Below are 10,743 nucleotides of genomic sequence, written 5' to 3'. Positions count from 1 at the left end.
TGTATCTATCCATCCATCCATCCACCCATCCATCCATCTATCTATCCATATTTCATAGCCACTAATCAAAAATATTTGCCAAAACATTTTTGAACTTACAAGTGATTTTGATAAGTAGAGGAAAATTCCAGAATTTCGGGTTCTCATTAACAATGATTGAAGGGTGGTGGGTGAGTACCAGGAGAGCCACTCTTGTTTACTCTGTTTATTGTAGGGTAGGGCAGTACTGGTATTTGGAATATTGATAAAGCAGTGTCTGGGTCTATAACTTCAGTTATCAAAAGAAAGAGGCTTTGATGGATTATGCCCACTGATTACCATCTCTGTGAGAAGCACACACATATGTATTGTTTCCTGTGAAAATGAGGACTTTGTACAGATAGGCTGGTACTGTGGGATGAAAAGTACTTCAAGAGAATCTCTGGAGCAGCAGGACTCTTGATCATCCCATCCCCTGAAATGTTATCATTTCTCTTCAGGCAGCAATAGGATCCATTTGAATGTGCTACCACCTATCTACAAGTGTGATTTCAGGAAATTCAGCATATCTCCCCAATCCTTCCTAGCTCCTGCCTCTGATATCAACGTCATTCCTCTAACTGCCTGCTCTTTGTTCGAAAGCAGTAGGTCCCAAAAGCAAAATGCTTTCACCTGTCATCAGACATGTACTACTTGATGTGAATGGAGGTGAAGATCATGAGGACAGTAGGCCCCTTCTCAGCTATTGGGGAAGAAACAGGTAAAATTGGGGATGCTGGGGACACAAAGACAAATTTGCCAATTTTACTACGTTGCCTAGGACATAATCTGGGAATAATGAGAACCCTGTCAGCCACGAGTCACTGGGAATTTATTTTAACCACTAGTGAGTGGAGTGAGGATGGAAACAGTCAGCTGCCTGATGCCTCATGTGAGCAGAGTCCTTTACTGTCAAATGATCTTCCTAGCTATCACCCCTGTGTAAGCCTGGCAAGCCTTTGCCCCAGTCCCTGTAGATACCACAGAGAGACAGAAAGAGTATAGGCTTTGCATTCAGAATAGACTTAGGTTCAAATACAACTCATCCACTTACTGGCCATCTGACCTTGGGCAAGTCAACCTGTCTCACAGGGCTGTCATGAGGATGAAATGAGATTTTGTAAGTAAAGAGCTTTGCACAGTGCCTGTTACACAAAAGGGACCGAATGAATATACAATCAATCCTTTCTGGGTCCCTGCTGAGAATTCCACCAGGACCAAAGCCCAGCCTTGAACCTAAGCCCAGTCAGCTCCGAGTCCTGACCACTTGTCCAAATCCTGCTGAGTTTTTCTCTAGGCTTGCACCCTGTTTTCTTAGCCTTTTCAGCATCAGGATGAAGCTGCAAACACATATCCTGCCTGCTTTACACCCACCAACTACACTCCATAGATGGCAGTGCCAGCTTCAGTAAGACTAGAGTCTGCTCTGGTTCCCATCAGACTTGGTGAGTTAGACCAGGGGTTCCCAACCCTTTTGGAACCACCCAGACCTAAACTTCTCTGTGTGCAGAGCCTGGGGATATGCATTCTTTAAAAAGCTCCTCTTACCTCATTGCAAGGACCATCTCACTAACCATCACCCATTCTTGCTTCAGTGCAGAAGTTCCTAGCATGATGTGCAGCCAAGACTGGAGCATCTACCTTGCAGACAGTGGGTGCTCAATAAATGTTTATGGAGCAAATAAAAGTTTTCTGTTGGGTGTTATTTTTTTCCTTACAAAGATATTTAGCCATGGAATTTTAAAATAATGTTAAAATAATGGCACATACTAGATGTTCAATGAAGATTGGTTACTGAATGATTAAAGCCTGTTTTCTTTTGGGATAGCAACTATTTGGAAGAATGCCTGTGAGTACAGAAGTTCCATGGAAGTAAATGAAATGACAGCATATGGAAGAGTTTTATGAAGCGTGAAGAAATATTTGAAATAATAATGATGTTATACCATTCAAATCTTAACGTTAGTACATTCTAATTTGTTCTGGAAAAAATGGAACTGGGATAAGCAATTTCTGATAGGTTACAGTGTATGTCAGCAGGAAGGGGAAAAGCAAGAAAGGGGTCTCATTGCTATACAAGCACAATAAAAGGACTTATCTCCTTTTTTTGCCTTTAAAACAAAACTTGTTAGTGTGGAAAGTTTCAAACATATTTAAAGTAGGGAGAAGAGTACAGTAAATCTTCATATCCATCACACAGCTTCAACAATTATCAACACTGTCTATATTGGACTAACCTGTGTGATGCAAAAATGGGGCTTCTGAGTTTAAAGATGGTTTGAAAAGAATGTGTAAATAAATGCTTTAGGACTAGGTCAACATTCTTTGAGAAGATTTAGAGATAACGTGTACTCCCAGAGCCCATTTGCATGTATTTTTCAACATCTGGCTAACAATTCCTATTTGAGTTGGATGATTACAACATCCCAAACTCTGCACAATCTCCTGATGAGTGTATATAATAGAGTACTTGTCTCTAAAAAAACAACCTATTTTTAGAACTTTAGAAAATTGTGGCTGTGTCCGCATCTGGGCTACAAAGGACCAGTGAGCCCAGTTTACTGTGGTTCCTGCATTCGTGACTACAGATATCCCACCACCATGCTAGTATTATGACAACCCAGAGTGAGAGAGGCTGCAGGTCTGGGTTCATCGACTGTAGAAAGAGTCTCTGAGTGTGAGTTTATACTCTAAGCCAAAACATTAGGGAGTGGTTAGTAGTTTCATGCTGAATATGAGTAATTTCCTGGGAATCACTATTATTTACTTGGTTCAACCATTCATTTAAGTATATGGTGATGTGACAAGGTTTAGCTTTTCTACCGTTTTCTTTCTTCCAAGTTTGTATTTTCCTTTTTTTTTTTTTTTTTTTTTTTCGCGGGCCTCGCACTGTTGTGTTCTCTCCCGTTGCGGAGCACAGTCTCCGGACGCGCAGCGGCCATGGCTCACGGGCCCAGCCGCTCCGCGGCATGTGGGATCTTCCCGGACCGCGGCACGAACCCATGTCCCCTGCATCAGCAGGCAGACTCTCAACCACTGCGCCGCCAGGGAAGCCCTGTATTTTCCACTTTTAGTATGAGGTCATCAGGTGCTAAGTTATACTCTTTGACAGTGGGAAGCAAAATCTTAATCTTAATGAAACCATTGCTTGGGAGGAATCCACCACATCATGTTTACTGCATATAGTTTCACATTAAACCCACAGCTCAATATGTATTTATTGAATGAACAAGGTTGAGTGTCTTCCTTCCAAGTATTTTTCTAGCTGCTCATGTGTTTTAATATCACATTAATGTGTTTTTAGTCGTATAAAAAAATCTCACCTATAGCCAGTGTATTTCCCCTTGGGATTCAAATTCCATGTTGATAATCTTTCTAACTCTCTGACCTATCAGTTCCTTTACCTTGAGCTCTGTGGCTCCATCTCATTCTGCCTCAGATCTCCCTTAGTGTCGCCACACCTTAGTTTTCACCATCATCCATAACGTCTCCACATTTGAGACTCTCAAACTTGAAAAGTTTCCTCTGACCACTATCTGTCTATCTCTCCTATTACCTCACTTTTTTCTGACCCATCCTTCACATTTTCAGGCCCATACCCTTTGCTCTTTCTCCATTTGCCAGCATTCCTGGCCTCTCAGGATGTCCCAAGCCACCTACCTGAGGAATCTCAGGGACAGTTCTTCCCACTGTGCTCGCCAGACCTGCAACCTAATGACTTATTTCACTCATCTTGGTTCACAACTGTCGTGTCAACCTCCAGACCTGGTTAAGCCAACCATCTGTTTCTTCTTGTTCCTTTTCTAGGCAGCTGAAGAATTCTGGAGAAAATAGACATAACCAGGTTGATTGGATGCTCTAAAATATATTTTTCCAATATGTCTGGGAATTCAATAACCCTGGGAATTCCTTTTCTTACCTATCATCAATTCACCCTTATAATACACATAGCTGTTGTTCCAATCTTCTGTACTCCCTTTCAATTTCTACGCCTACATCCACCCTCTTTTGCTACCTACATTATGGGAAGCTGGAGAACACCTGATATGAATACTACGTAAATTTCATTCTGTTCAAATTACCACCCATTCCTTTTGTCTTCCCTCCAGTCTCTGAAGACTTTTCCTGATTTCCTTCTAAGGCCAGTGTTTCCATCTCTCCTTTTCTCTCCTCCCTCCCTGGGTCCTTCTTGACTTTGATGCCCTTCCATTTTCTCCCCTTAATCTATTACCTTTCCATTTTCTGTGCATCCCCCAACCCCCCTTGATATCTACAAACCTTTCTTTCCTGGCCTAATACTCTCCCTTGATTCTAATTTCTGTTCATGCTATTTCTGTCAATCATCTTCCTCTTCATCTACCTTGGTTTCTTCTCCCTCTTGATCCTCAGCACCATCAGCCTATGGAAAGTCTTAAAGCCAAAACGACCTTCTGCTCAAATTCTGATTTCAGCAGAATTTGACAACATTGACCACCCTCTTCTTACTAGAACTCTCATCTCCACTGGAGCCCACATTACATTCTTTTGGTCCTCCTGCCTCATGGACTGCTTCTGTTTAGTTTTCTCCCAAGATTCCTAACCTGCCTCACACCTTCCCTGCCTTAAAACAAGCCCTTTAATCTGAAGATTCAGTGTTCAGTCCTCTCTACTTTAAGTCTTGACAGTCCCTTGGTAATCTCATCCTATTTTACAGCTTGATCTATCTAGCTATCCTCTTTATAAGACTGACTCCCAGCTCTGTACCTTTAGCCCTTATCTGTCTTCCCTTATTTACACCCTGTTCCTAACTATATGCTGAGCATCCCACACTGATGTATTAAGTCTGATCTAAATTAAACTCATCACTTTTCACTCCTGGGTTTTTTGTTGTTTTTTTTTTTTGCGGTATGCGGGCCTCTCACTGTTGTGGCCTCTCCCGTTGCGGAGCACAGGCTCCGGACGCACAGGCTCAGCGGCCATGGCTCACGGGCCCAGCTGCTCCGCGGCATGTGGGATCTTCCCGGATTGGCGCACAAACCTGCGTCCCCTGCATTGGCAGGCGGACTCTCAACCACTGCGCCACCAGGGAAGCCCCACTCCTGGGTTTTTGATCTTGGCTAATCAACCCAATGGGATCTCTTTCCACCATTATCTTTCAAATCCCATGGGATCTCTTTCCACCATTATCTTTCAAATCAATCTCCTCTGTTTACTACCTTTCTTCAGAAAGTCATTAATTCTTGCCTGGACCATTGCATAGCCTCCTAAATGGTCTCCTTGCTTTCAGTTTGTTTTTCCTCCATTTAGTGGAATAATAGCAAATCAACTTTGCTATTCACATGTTAAGTGCTTTTGCATTAAACAACAACAACAATAACCCTTTCCCTTTCTTTGGTTCATTTAATTGTCTTTCCCCAGTAATACCTTAAATGTTGGCTTTTCTGAACACTACTGCTAGTCATCTTCCAAAGGTGTGTCACTTTGAGCTCAGACTTTCTTTTCCTACCCATTGCCTTCTACTGTCAAAGCCCTCCATGATTTGGTCTAAATCCATCACTCTAGCCTTATCTCCCACTAAATTCTTGCACCCTGGCGTGTGACAAGTCCAAACAGGTCCTATGCTCAGTTGCTTTTTTTAAACTATTTCCTCTGTCACTCACCCTTCCTTCCAGATCAGCTTTTGTAAGTTTACCTGGTCTTCAAAGCCTAATTCACATCATTCTCCTCCAAAATGCTCTTTCCCCACCACCAAAGTCAAAACAACAGCCTCCCCGCATTATTTAGTACTTGGTTGATATCTGGAACACAGAATTTAGCACAATTAGTTTGGCATCCAACTGTTTGTTTCTCTTCTCCATTAGACCATACACTTAGAAGAGAGGGACAGGGCTTCCCTGGTGGCACAGTGGTTGAGAGTCTGCCTGCCGACGCAGGGAACACGGGTTCATTCCCTGAAGAATCCCACATGCCGCGAGAGGCTACAACAGTGAGAGGCCCACGTACCGCAAAAAAAAAAAAAAAAAAAAAAAAAGAAGAGAGGGACAGACTAAATTCATTTTTGTATCCAACCTAATGAATATAAAGTGCTCCCATAGTGAGTGCTTTATTGTTTATTGAATTCTTGAATTCTATAGAAAGAGTTGCCTTAAGTAAATTTATAGAATTAAGAATAAAATTTAGCTTATTTGGGGGAGCAAGAGTTTTATGTTTTTTTCCTCAATGATTTGGTCTTTATTGTAATATAAATTTTCCATTCATAATAGAACTTCCATAGGTGGAAATATTCAATGGGTAAAAATTCATGATTTTTATAATATCAAAACAAGTCACTGACTAGTGTAACAAATAATAACATGTTAAAAGGACAGCACAGTGTAGGTGAAAGAATATATATGCAAATATCAGGGGAGTTCCTGATTATAATGAAGAGAGATAATGCATGTAAAATGCTTACTCACTCTCTGGTATAGACTAAGCCCTCAAAAAATGTTACCCAATACTATTAAACAGCAAGTAAAGTGGCTGGAAAAAAATAATTTCCTTTTCCCCATGTAGTCTACATAGTTTTGTGTGATAGCTGATAGTAACTTTGAACTGCATTTGGTTTTAAGTCAGTCAGATATGTCTTTTTATGATCATTTCAAGAGCAAGTAACAAAGAATAAGGCATGTGAGGAGATAGCATGATGTAATTAACCACGTGCACTATTGAGGAGGACTTGGCTTCCCTCTGTACCACTTGATATTCAGTGAAATAAATAATGGTGATAATTGTCACATTCCTAACAAAGACATCTGCTAAGCCAGGCTACTCAAGCAAAGCTGTTTGTTACTGACAGCTTGCTTCAAATATGAATGTTGCCATTAAGAAAAAATAGAGTTTTTGTATTTATCACTTTGCCTAATATGTTGTGTTGGTAATGCTTCATCTGGGAACCAAAAGAAATATAGATGATAATTAAATTCAACATTCAAAATTCTGTATTTGCTTATGGGACTATTAGAAGCTCTTTAATTTTTGTTGTTGTTTTAACATATATGCAATATATCTACATGATAAAAATAAAAAATCCAACGGTTAAGAGTGGTACCAACTGAAGGGTAAAAGTCTCCATTCTCGCTACCCTCCCTCCCTCCTCTCTAGAGATTACGTTTTAAATCACACACTATGTAAAAACTGCACTAAATAATAATAAAAATCAACCAATTCTGCTTTATTTTAATATGACCTTGAATTTCAGAAAATCTCAATGTTGCATGATACCCAAAGACAAATCTTTCCATCTTTTGATTTTTCTCCATTTATCAATTAATATTATCATAATAAAAATCTCCACTGCAAAATGATATTTCAAGGGACCCAAAAGAATGAAAGCTTTACTCTTTATTCCCTCCCTCATCTGATGACTGATCACTAAGAAGTATCTGAAGCAGTATCACCCTTAGACCAGGATGAGAAATGTCCCTGACCCTGGTCCCCAAACTTCTGAGGACCCTACCCTTGCCTTCCTTTGAAACCTTATCCCTGGCCATGGAGTGAGATGTCTGTGTTGCTAAGGGGAATTGCCTACTCAGAGCCTGTGTGTCCTCTATCAGACCACATGTGGGGTAACCTGGACAGAGGAATTCCAAGGTCACCTGGTCCAAGCAACTTCCATGGCTTCTTTTCGACCTTTATCCTCCCAAGGATGGATAAGTCACAGGCCAGAGGCTATGGTTCAGCTCTCCTCCTCCTTCCTGTTATTATCTGCTATGGAACTCTGAAGAGTCTGAGAAATCTAAATTCAAACCTAATCTTTTAGGTTGTTATGAAGATGTCAAGATAGGAGTGTTTAAATATCTATTTAACAATTTGCTAGCTTGATTTATCACTTTAAAGTATTTAGATATAGTGGCTGTTGACCCCAGTGTATACTTTTGACCTTGACCACCTCAAATGTTAGGAGGCGGGCCTCATTTGAAGATAATGTCATTGTGAAGCTCATATAATTAAATGCCTTTCCATTCGAATTGTTTCTAAAAGTTCTTTGAAATAAAGGTAAAATGAATCTTACTCTTCCAATCACTAGTGTTTTTTTTTTCTAAATGAGAAACTTCCAATTTCAAATTATTCTGTCCCTCTATCTACCGTTAAAATACTCAGTGAAGGAATATCTTCCTAGAGGTAGAACAGAACTTGATTCTGTTAATATTTTTAAAAAATAACAAACTTTCATTATCTTGCTCTTCATTTCAAAGCTTTTCATGAATCTGCCATTCTTCCCTCTCTCCTCCTTTTTTTTCCTACCCGTGAATTGTCTTTCTTTCAATCAATGATAAGAGTTTTTCAAAACAGAAAATTTTATTTGAGCCTACCCTCACTTTACAGAAAAAGAAATTGAGGATTTTATGGAGGGGTAACATGATTTTTTAGTTAAAGTGGTTTAGGTGTTTTGGTTCGTATAAGTTTGGCAGGCTCAAATCAGTTTGATTTTTATTTTATACTTATTTTTTAAATGATTTTATAGAGATGCAGAGGGTAGAAAGATTCATCACTTGGGGAAGGGAATTCTCAGCAATAATCACATTTTACCCAGGAGTCCATCTCACCGCTCATTCACAGAGGGTCCTATAGGCAGGAGTTAACTTAATTAGTTAACTAGGTATTCCATTCACATAGTTAGCGTGTGTGTGTGTGTGTGTGTGTGTGTGTGTGTGTGTGTATTCTTCTTCCCACCCTGTTCTCCATCCACCCTGTTTTTCCTACTCTAGCCCTGACAGGCGACCACTGTTATTAGGTATTGTGTGTGCACACATGGTTTCTTTAGACAAATACAGGTGCTTATACAACTGCTCTTTTCACTTTACAACCTTGCAGATCTTTCCTTATCAGTTCAGAAAGAGCTTCCTTTTTCTTTCTTGAATGTTTCATAGAATTATCCCATCACATGGCTATCTCATAATTTATTTTTGTTAATAACTTTCATTTCTTAAGAACAGTTTTACATTTACAAAAATATTGTGAATATAATACAGAGAATTCCCATCTATTTGTTTTCCCCTATTATTAACATTTTATTTTAGCATGGTACACTTGTTACAATTATTGAGTTAGTATTGATACATTAATATTAACTAAAGTCTATACTTTGCTCAGATTTCCTTAGTTTTACCATTTTCTGTTCCAGGAAATCATATTACATTTACTCATCATGTCTCCTTAGGTTCCTCTTGGTCGTGAGAGTTTCTTAGACTTTCCTTGGTTTTGCTGACCTTGACAGCTTTGAGGAATGCCAGTCAGGTATTTTGTAAAATGTCCCTCAATTGAGATCTATATAATTTGTTTTTGTACAAGCATCTTCTGATGAATGCTTGATTTTTCCCCCAGTTGTCTGCTATTACTAACAATGCTGAAATGAGTAACAGTGCACATCAGCTACTTTACACATTGCTGGTATAAAGCAGAATAGGCATTGGGAAGCTAAAAATAAATGCATTTGTAATGTTGCACTATTGCCAAATTACCTTCCATAGGGGCTATGTCACTTTATACTATATGTATAAGAGTACCTGTTTTCTGACAGCTATGCCAACAGAGCGTGTTGTAAAATGTTTGGGTTTTTGCCTGATAGGAGAAAATTGGTATCTGAGTGTGGTTTTAAAGTTCTAGTAACGTTTATAATGAATGAAGAATTATATATATATTATGGCTTATTATAATAGATTCTTTTCTTCCATTATATATATATTTAAAATATTTTATTTATTTATTTGGTTGCTCTGGGTCTTAGTTGCAGCAGGCAGGCTCTTTAGTTGTGGCACACAAACTCTTAGCTGCAGCATGCATGTGGGATCTAGTTCTCTGACCAGGGATCGAACCCTGGGTCCCCTGCACTGGGAGTGTGGAGTCTTATACACTGCACCACCAGGGAAGTCCCTCCATTATATTTCTTACGTGTTTTTTGTGTGTATGAAAGCTATTGATTTCTGTATAATAATTTCATAAGGTAGAGGTAATTTTAGCTCAGTATCTCAGGGATGCTTGCCATGTGCCCCCATGTTAGGTCTTGTACTCATATGTTGAATCTTGTTCTCAAATGCAATAGTTGTTAACAGGTTGATTTCTATCTAGACATAATTATATACTCAAAAGAAACTGCTATTAACCATCTCAAGAGATGTCCAAGGAAGGTTACATTTCTGGCTTCTAGTAAGAATATTGTTCTGAGACTTCCCTGGTGGTCCAGTGGGTAGGACTCTGCGCTCCCAATGCAGGGGGCCCAGGTTCGAGCCCTGGTCGGGGAACTAGATCCCACATGCATGCCGCAACTAAGAAGTCCACATACTGCAACTAAAGATCCCACATGCCACACTAAAAAGATCCCGCATGCTGCAATGAAGACACGGTGCAGCCAAAAATAAATTAATAAATTTTTTTTTAAAGTTAGCTTTCCTTAAAAAAAAAAAAGAATATTGCTCTGTAGTGTGTTTCCTTTGCCATCCTGTACCGTGTTAACCTAACGTCAGCTAGGACAGGCCCTCATCCTTTCTGTGGAGAGCAGAGATCATCACCCAGGTACAGAGAAGTGACCTTAGCACTGACCTCACTTTATAAGCAAGCCACAAAAATATGGCAATAATGTCTACAATGGAGGCATCCATCCATGTTTTAGCAAATATTCTGCAAAGGAAGAGTGATATATTATAATTGCTCGAGGAAGCAAATTAATTCTGAGAGCTTCTGAAGGAAAGGATTGTTATTTACTTT

General features: G+C 39.6%; 1 long non-coding RNA gene and 1 other non-coding gene across 2 annotated transcripts in view; one reads left to right on the top strand and one right to left on the bottom strand.

Annotated features, from left to right (window-relative positions):
• Positions 1 to 3,553: 3,553 nt before the first annotated feature.
• Positions 3,554 to 10,743, bottom strand: part of LOC114901246 — a 79,228-nt gene continuing 72,038 nt past the window's right edge. Inside the window, exon 5 of the long non-coding RNA XR_003795085.1 lies at positions 3,554 to 3,839. This is a non-coding gene — a long non-coding RNA (uncharacterized LOC114901246). The remainder of the gene's footprint in view (positions 3,840 to 10,743) is intronic.
• Positions 10,208 to 10,280, top strand: TRNAG-CCC. Its single transcript has one exon. It is a non-coding gene; the product is annotated as a tRNA-Gly (tRNA).

The sequence above is a fragment of the Monodon monoceros genome, unplaced genomic scaffold (genome assembly GCF_005190385.1).
Source record: "Monodon monoceros isolate NGI ecotype Baffin Bay Population unplaced genomic scaffold, NGI_Narwhal_1 Super_Scaffold_2, whole genome shotgun sequence".
Taxonomy (NCBI): domain Eukaryota; kingdom Metazoa; phylum Chordata; class Mammalia; order Artiodactyla; family Monodontidae; genus Monodon; species Monodon monoceros.
Note: the sequence above shows the minus strand (reverse complement) of the source record. Positions and strands in the feature narration are given on the sequence as shown.